At 39.6% G+C, this 9,403-nt stretch overlaps 1 non-coding gene across 1 annotated transcript; it reads left to right on the top strand.

The window, feature by feature from the left end:
- Positions 1–5,491: 5,491 nt before the first annotated feature.
- Positions 5,492–5,598, top strand: LOC141681440 (small nucleolar RNA R71). The gene has a single exon (XR_012558879.1). It is a non-coding gene; the product is annotated as a small nucleolar RNA R71 (small nucleolar RNA).
- The last annotated feature ends 3,805 nt before the right edge of the window (positions 5,599–9,403 follow it).

The following is a 9,403-nucleotide window of genomic DNA, read 5'->3' as shown; positions in this document are numbered from 1 at the left end:
CCAGCCCATCTCCAGAATCATCTCCAACAACTTACCATCCTTCCCGGATGGCATAAATCCTCTCTCCTTAGCAATAGGCTTCGAGAGAAGCCTCGTATACTCCTCCATAACCTCAGGAGTAGAAAACCTAGGCCTCACACCACCAGCAGATGATAAATTGGTGGTGTTGCTTCCAACTTGAGTTCTCTGTATTTTGGGTGCCATCGGATTGAAAAAGAGTGAATAAAAGCTTAAGTGTTTAGAGAGAATATGTGTTTGAGAGTTTGTGAATTGGTGGAGAGGATGTATATAAGTGTATGTATTTATAGGTGGAGGGGTGTGAATTTGATAAGGAATAGAAGTGGGATTGATTATGGGAATCGTGGCAATAATGGAATTGATTAGGAGAGGGAATTATGGGGTGTGGAAGAGTAAAAATCGGGTTAAAATTAATTTTAGAATTAATATCCCGATTTTCTCTTAATAAACTGCCGCCTTAATTTTTTTCTAAACAGGGACCCGGCGTGGGCGCGCTCTACTTCTGGAAAACCAGTGCGGCCGCGTGCTAGGACAGCGCGGGTGCGCTCAGCTACTGGATAAATGGCGAGGCCGCGCGCTAGAACAGTGCGGGCGCGCCCAGCTTCTATACTTGGCCCTGATTTTTTTTCTTTTTCTAATTTTTTTCTAATTTTTTCCTTTCTTCTTGCTTCCTCTACCTATAATGTACAACATACTTGGGTTGCCTCCCAAGAAGCGCTTCTTTTACGTCGCTAGCTCGATATAGAATCTCGAGATCAAGTGGATAATAAAATGGCACTAACCACCTCGCGGGTTGCCGTATCACCATCATAATGCTTCGACCTTTGACCATTTACCTTAAATGCTTGGCATGTGTCATTCTCAAAAATTTCCACCGCTCCATGTGGAAACACAGTTTTGATTATGAAAGGACCTGACCATCTTGACTTCAACTTTCCAATAAAAAGACGAAGACGAGAGTTGAATAAAAGAACTTGTTGCCCTGACACAAATTTCTTAAGCACTAGACCCCGATCGTGCCACCTTTTGACTTTCTCCTTGTACATTTTGTTGTTCTCATAAGCTTGAAGTCGAAATTCGTCAAGTTCGTTCAATTGAATCATCATTTTCTTACCAGCTGCATCCAAGTCCAGATTTATTTTCTTCAAAGCCCAATAAGCTTTATGCTCGAGCTCCACGGGCAAATGACACCCCTTACCATAGACCAACTGAAATGGTGACATTCCCAATGGAGTTTTATATGTTGTTCTATACACCCAAACAGTTTCATCAAGCTTCAAAGACCAATCGTTTCTTGATGGACACACTACTTTCTCTAAAATACGCTTGATCTCTCTGTTAGATACCTCAACTTGACCATTTATCTGAGGATGATAAGCCGTAGCAATGCGATGATTCACATTATACCTTTTCATCATAGCAGTAAACTTGCGATTGCAAAAATGTGACCCCTCATCACTGATTATGACTCTTGGAGTTCCAAACCTTGTGAATATCTGCTTGTGAAGAAAATTAAGCACCACTTTTGCATCATTCGATGGCAACGCCTTAACTTCAACCCATTTAGACACATAATCAACCGCCAATGGGATATACTGATTGTTGCAAGATGAGACAAATGGCCCCATGAAGTCAATTCCCCAAACATCAAAGACCTCAAGCTCGAGAAGCACATTAAGAGGCATCTCATCCTTCTTAGACATATTACCCACTCGTTGACATCGATCACATTTCAAAATGAACTGATGAGCATCTTTAAACAATGTTGGCCAAAAGAAGCCTGCTGGAAGAATACGAGCTGCTGTCTTTTCTCCACCATAATGTCCTCCATAAGCTGTTGAGTGGCAATCTCGCAAGATCCCCCCCCCCCCCCCCCGTTTCGCTGTAAGGAATACATCTCCTGATGATTTGGTCTGCTCTTTGGCGAAAAAGAAATGGCTTATCCCACATATACCACTTCACTTTATGTAGGAATTTCTTCCTTTGAGCATAAGATAGGTCGGGAGGCATAATGTTACTAACAAGGTAGTTCACAATGTCTGCAAACCACGGTTCTTCTTCTTGCACTCCAAACAGCTGCTCGTCGGGAAAAGACTCATTTATCAATATCTTATCGAATGAAGTAGCATTAGGATTCTCTAAACGCGAGAGATGATCAACAACTTGATTTTCAGTTCCTTTTTATCCTTGATCTCTAGTTCAAATTCTTGGAGCAAAAGAACCCATCGAATCAATCTAGGCTTAGAGTCCTTCTTCGAGACAAGATATCGAATGCCGGCGTGATCCGTAAAAACTGTCACCTTAGTCCCAAGTAGATAAGATCTAAATTTCTCAAAACCTTAGACAATAGCTAAAAGTTCTTTCTACGTAGTAGTATAAGTCAGTTGAGCAGCATTTAGAGTCTTACTAGCATAGTAGACCACATGAAATATGTTATTCTTCCTCTGCCCAAGAACTGCTCCAACTGCATAATCACTTGCATCACACATCATCTCAAAAGGTTCATTCCAATCAAGTGCAGTTATGAATGGTGCCGAGATTAGACTCTTCTTCAATGTCTCAAAAGCTGCAAGGCACTCGTCATCAAATTTAAAAGGGACATTTTTCTCTAGTAAACTCCACAATGGCTTTGAAATTTTCGAGAAGTCCTCGATGAAATGCATGTGGAAACCCGCGTGACCAAGAAAACTGCGAATTCCCTAGACAGAAATAGGTGGGGGAAGATTCTCAATGACCCCCACCTTGGCCTTATCCACCTCAAGACCCTTACTAGAAACCTTGTGCCCGAGAATTATGCCTTGACGCACCATAAAGTAAAATTTCTCCCAATTGAGAACTAAATGGTTTCAACGCACCTCTTGAGAACATGTCCGAGATTTTGCAAGCATTCATCCAAAGAATCGCCAAAGACTGAGAAGTCATCCATGAACACTTCCACATTCTGGCTAATCATGTCAGAAAATATGGCCATCATACATCGTTGAAATGTGGCCGGTGCACCACACAGACCGAGAGAAACTCGTCTAAAGGCGAATGTACCGAATGGACAAGTGAAGGTAGTTTTCTCTTGATCTTCTGGAGCGATACAAATCTGATTGTAACCCGAATAGCCGTCCATAAGACAGTAATATTCATGACCATCCAACATGTCAAGCATCTGATCAATGAAGGGCAATGGAAATGGTCCTTCCTAGTGGCCTTGTTCAGCTTCCTGTAGTCCATACAAACTCTCCACCCCGTGACTGTTCATGTAGGGATAAGCTCATTCTTCTCGTTTGCTACCACAGTGATACCACCTTTCTTTGGCACACATTGAACCGGGCTTACCCAGGAACTGTCAGAGATAGGGTAAATGATCCCTGCATCTAGCCATTTCAGAATTTCCTTCTATACTACTTCCTTCATGATTCGATTAAGTCTTCTTTGCTACTCGACTGTAGGTTTTCTACCTTCATCTAGCAGAATTTTATGCATGCAGTAAGAAGGGCTGATTCCCTTGATATCTGTTATAGTCCATCCAATTGCCGATTTGAACTCTCTCAGAATTCTCAAAAGCTTTTTCTCATCACTACCTGAAAGGTCAGATGCAATAATAACAGGCAGAGTAGATGCATCACCTAAACAAGCATACCTCAAATGTTCAGGTAAAGGCTTAAGCTCAAGAGTGGGAGCTTCCTCAATAGAAGGCTTGAGGCGTTTAGGAGCTTCGTTCAATTCCTCCATTCCAAGAGATTCAAAAGGCATATCGATCTTACTTTTCCAGCGAGAAGCATTCAAATATTGCAATTGCTCATCACCTTCGTCATCTTCACTGTCTGAATTCCCCAACAAGGCTTTTTCTAAGGCATCAGACCTTAGCAATTGATCAAGTTCTGATGTGACCACCGAATCAACCAACTACACTTTTAAGCACTCCTCGTTATCAATAGGAAATTTTATAGCATTGAACACATTAAAAGTTACATCCTGATCCAACACTCGCATTGTAAGCTCACCCTTCGGCACATCAATCAAGGTTCGGCCAGTTGCCAAGAAAGGCCTTCCCAAGATTATGGGAATCTTCTTATCCTCCTCGAAATCAAGAATGATGAAATCAGTAGGGAAGATGAGTTTATCCACCTTGACCAAGACATCCTCCACAATATAATAGAACGATCGGCCAACTACAAGGTCATGTAAGTTGGTTTGGGATCAGGTAAGTCCAATTGCTTGAAGATTTACAAAGGCATCAGATTGATGCTAGCTCCCAAGTCACATATGCATCTGTCAAAAGACACTTTCCCAGTAGTACATGGAATAGTAAAGCTTCCTGGATCCTTAAGCTTCGGAGGCAACTTCTGCTGCAGCACCACACTGCATTCCTCCGTGAGAGCGACATTCTCTAAATCATCTAGCTTCACTTTCCTAGAGAGAATACCTTTCATAAACTTTGCATAACTAGGCATCTGCTCGAGAGCCTCAGCGAAAAGTATGTTGATATGAAGTTTCTTGAACACCTCCAGAAACTTCTCGAATTGCTTGTCTAGCTTTTTCTTCTACAGCCTCTTAGGAAAAGGCAGTGGAGGATAGATATGTTTCTCCCCTGTATTACCCTCGGGAGGAGTGTGTTCAATAGTAGTCTTCCTTGGTTCCACTTCTTCATCCTGCTGCTCTACTTCTTCCTCAGTTTCAGCTTTTCAGTCAACTCTTGAGTTTGTTCGGGATCAACAACCTTTCCAGACCTCAAAGTGATTGCCTTTACCTGCTCCTTAGCTTCCTTCTTTTCTGGCACTTCAGTGTCACTAGGTAGTGTACCAGGATGATGATTTAGCAAGGCATTGGAAATTTGCCCAATTTGATTTTACAAGGTCTTGATAAAAAGCGCTTGGCTCTTGCACATAAGCTTCAACTGTTCTAATTCATATTTTTTATTAGTTGGTTGCAGCTGGAGTTGTTATTTTGGTGCATACTGCGGTTGCTGAAAACCAGGGGGTTGTACTGCTTAGTTGAATACTGATGATAAGGCTGTTGAATCGCATTTTGAGTATTGCTCCAACTGAAATTAGGATGATTGCGGTTGTTTGGATGATAGGTGGTTGGCATAGGTTGCTGTAATCGCTGGAGGTTGCTCACGAACTGAGTTGATTCATTAGAAATTGCACAGTGATCAGTCTCATGGGCACCAGCACAAAGCTCACAGACACTGGTGATTTAATTAACTCCATAATTAGCCAAAGTGTCCACCTTCATTGTCAAAGCCTTAAGTTGGGTAGCTATAGCAGTTGCTGCATCCAACTCCGGAATTCCTGCAACTTTTCCTTGAGTCAGTCTCTGGGAAGGATTCTGGTACTCATTAGCAGCCATCAATTCAATAAGTTCATAAGCTTCATCATAGCTCTTAGCCCACAAGGCTCCTCCTGATGCTGCATCAAGTATGGGCCTAGAAGTAGGACCCAATCCATTATAGAAATAGTTGATAATCATCCAATCAGGCATGCCATGGTGTGGGCACTTCCTTAGCATCTCCTTATATCGATCCCAAGCCTCACACAGAGATTCTCCAATTTGCTGCGCAAACTGGGTAAGAGCATTCCTGATTGCTGCAGTCTTCGCCATGGGAAAAAAATTAGTGAGAAAATTTTGGGCAAGATCTTCCCAAGTTGTGATAGACCCTGCCAGTAGAGAGTGTAACCAGCACTTAGCTTTGTCCCTTAAAGAGAATGGGAAGAGTCGCAGCTTGATAGCATCTTCAGTCACACCATTAAACTTGAAAGTGTCGCAGATCTCGATGAAATCCCTGATGTGCATGTTGGGGTCTTCGGTAGGAGAACCCCCAAACTGAACTGAGTTCTGTATCATCTGGATCGTGCTTGACTTGATCTCAAAAGTGTTAGCCACGATGGCTGGTCTAATGATGCTAGACTGAATGTCATTAATCTTAGGCTTAGAATAGTCCATCAAAGCCTTTTAATTTTCTGCTCGATCGCCCATAGCTACTACAATTGGCTCTTTAACTTTCTCTTCTTCTTCTACCTTCTTTTCTTCCTCAAAAACTTCCCTATGAACTACCACAAGTTCTTCCTCGGCTTTATCCAGTGTTCTCTTGCGAGTACGCGAACGCGTATGTATAAACCCTCGCTAGATCACCTGAAATAAAACATGGAAACAAATAAGTAACAATGTCCGAGTCAATGAACTTTAATGACCACTGATGGAAAGCACATAAACTAGTAATTAACACTGGAGTCCCCGGCAGCGGTGCCAAAAACTTGTTAGTCGCTAAACACGCGCTAATATTAGACGCAAGTATACGAGTTCGCAAGTAGTATAAGATATAAATCAGATTCGATCCCACGGAGACTGTATTGGTTAACTATCTAAATTACGCACCTAAGCAACAATGTATGGTTATTATTCAATGCTAAGACTACAACAAATTGGGTTTTGATTAAACTAAGAGATTATACTAAATAACATTAACTAAGAGTGTTAGATATATTTGAGATATCATGTCTAATATGATTTATGTTTAGTTTTTAGAACTTAACAACATGACATATTAGGACTTACTGAAATCAGGACTTACTGGAAGTCAGAACTTAATATCAGAACTTAAGGTCATATCAGAAGTTAAGTGCGGGAAGACTTTCAGTTAAGGAATGAAGCTGATTTACATGAGAAGATCGAGACTATGGCGTCCCAAAATCCGGGGTCAGGAATCTCGGAGGCCACGCCATCTAAACTACTACAACCACATAACTCACACTACAATATATAAATACTCACGCTTTACGACCCCACACTTATCACACACACACACTTACAGGTTATTGTCTTGGAAATGAACCATTCATAACTAGAGTAATTCAACCATCAAGTGATAATTATTACAACCCAAAAGTGATTAAGTCTTGCTGGGGAGTAACCTTTAAGTAAGGCTAGTCCGTCGGACAAATATACGTTTCTTGTTTATTACCTTACATAAGTCATACTTATAAATAAGTCGAACTAAAAGCAACTGAAAACCAACCCAGCTTATTCAGACTACATGTGGTACAACACCAAATAATCTACAGAACAGCTGGCCATTTCCTACCCGTTTCCTGGCTGTGTTTCTCATGGTAGGCATCTTGCTTCACTGTTGTGTCAATTTAAGAAAACAAGGGTGAGCTATAATGCCCAGTATAATAATGTAAAGTATGAAAATGACTGTATGATATCTTACATAAAACATCATATATGATAGTTATGTTTTCTTCGAAATTATGTTTCCTTGGTGATACACACCTTCTTACGAAAACAATTCTTTAGGGGATTTTATTATCCTGCGAATACCTTAATAGTAAGCCCAGCACCTAAGCTTGGGTTACGGTTTTGCATCATAATTCCAATTGGAAGAATTTGGACACTCGTTGGAGCCACTGTATACGATGATCAGTCGTAATACGATAATAGTAACCTTTTCTACTAGTAGAAGGACGACACCTTCATATCCCGGTTATCACCTTTACCGCATTCGGGCTACGTGTCCCATTTTCGGGTATACACATACTTCACAAGTTCCTGAGTACACAGAGTACCTTCGCCTGTGGTACCTTTGGTAGTCCTTGTAGCACACATAGTACCAGAGTCTACCCCTCTCTTGTCCTTTAAAAAGAATTCTATCAATCTCGAGAACTCGAACCACATCGAAGTTCCCCAAGCATTTTGCTTGTTGATAGAAACAGTTTATCTTACTAAGATATAAATGTATATATGTATATACGTACTTCCGAGATTTTTGGAGGAAGTACTAAGGATGTGAGTTGACCGTTGTCAACAGATAAATTAATAAAGGGGGGGGGAGTTTCTCCTTGAAACTATATTTCAAAATATTAAATAAATCGGGATAATATTTTCCGACGATTGGAAATATTCGAATGATTTTCCGAAGTCAGAAAGTATATTTTAAATCAGGATCTATGATTTTTAAATCAATAATAAACCCTTTAATGAATAATAAATAATTACACGATAATCGATAAATAATTAAACCTCGAATGAGTTTACTCTCTAAAAGAATATTTAAAATAATATTCCTCAACTAGTTTCTGTCTACGTAGTTAATAATCTTTAATGTTTAATCAGGTTTGAAATAAATAATCGTTGGAGTATACTACTCCCATAATAAAGGATTAGGTATAAAGTATTTATTATTCGAACCATAAAATATTGTTGAGGGAATATGATCGTTGGGAAATCGTTTTAATAAAATTTCGAGGTATTTTAATGTTTCGTAAGTGGACGGTAAGTCCCTTTAAAACGTATTATTACGGACTTGTAATCGTCCTATAATATCATCGGAATGAATCCCGGGTTTTCATCTTAAAATCCCGACCGACTCTCGGTCTTATAATCATACGTCACACTTAAAGCGAAATTAAATATTTTACGATATATACTTATCGTACAACATCGCTACATTATGCGAAAAAGTTCAATTACTACGTATCATGGCAAGCATGGTATTTATGCAATGATAGTAAAAAAATCCTTTCACAACACAACAGTAAAATGGATTTGGGTTCGTAAACTTGCCCTGGGTATTTCGAGGTGGAGGATGCTCTATGTTCCGCTCGGAAATCTAAAATCATAAACACAATTCGTTAGGTCCCGTTCTAATTTACGGCAACTCGCACTCATGCGCTATTTATTATGCACCCTCCCAATTTGTCATACCCTTATTATTCCTTTAAGTCCTTATTCACATCATGGTCGCTTCATTTTTCTAAGTATCTTAGGTTCATTTTCATTATCGTCGTTGGCTCCGCTTATGGATTCTACGGTTTCTAATCGCGCGGTCTCGGCTCTGATATTTTTATAAAATTTAAAATTCATTATTTTCACTTTAAATTTTTATGGAAGTTAGGAAACTCAATAGCTTACTCTCTTTAAAAATTTCATGATTTATGAACACTTTTAAGTCGATCCTTTATATTTTCAAAGTTCATAATTCGTAACAGTTTTTGTCGCATAAATCACTTTTAGTAAAACGGCCATAACTTTTGATCCGTAAATCAGAATCAATCAATTCAAGTGCCTAAACGATCCTTATAACATTTTCTATCATAATAAAGGGTTATTTTTCAATAAACTACAGTTTAAATCTTCGGGACATTCTGCAGAAACTTAAAGTTACGATTTGTTCATTTTAACGAAATTACGTTCACGATCGGAGTTTCGTTTACACCCTAACTCTTAACACAACCACCAACAATCATCATCTCATCATCAACACACAAACTCCTCTCAAGAACATCATGTTCTTGAGGCAACAACAATCAACCTCACTTCTACTTAACTAAACATCAAGATTTCAACAATACCACTTCTAAAACCAGGTTTACAACTACATACTAAATGGATC

This window comes from Apium graveolens, chromosome 1 (assembly GCF_009905375.1).
Source record: "Apium graveolens cultivar Ventura chromosome 1, ASM990537v1, whole genome shotgun sequence".
NCBI classification, from domain to species: domain Eukaryota; kingdom Viridiplantae; phylum Streptophyta; class Magnoliopsida; order Apiales; family Apiaceae; genus Apium; species Apium graveolens.
The sequence above is the reverse complement of the archived record's forward strand: the minus strand, read 5'-3'. Positions and strand labels throughout refer to the sequence as shown.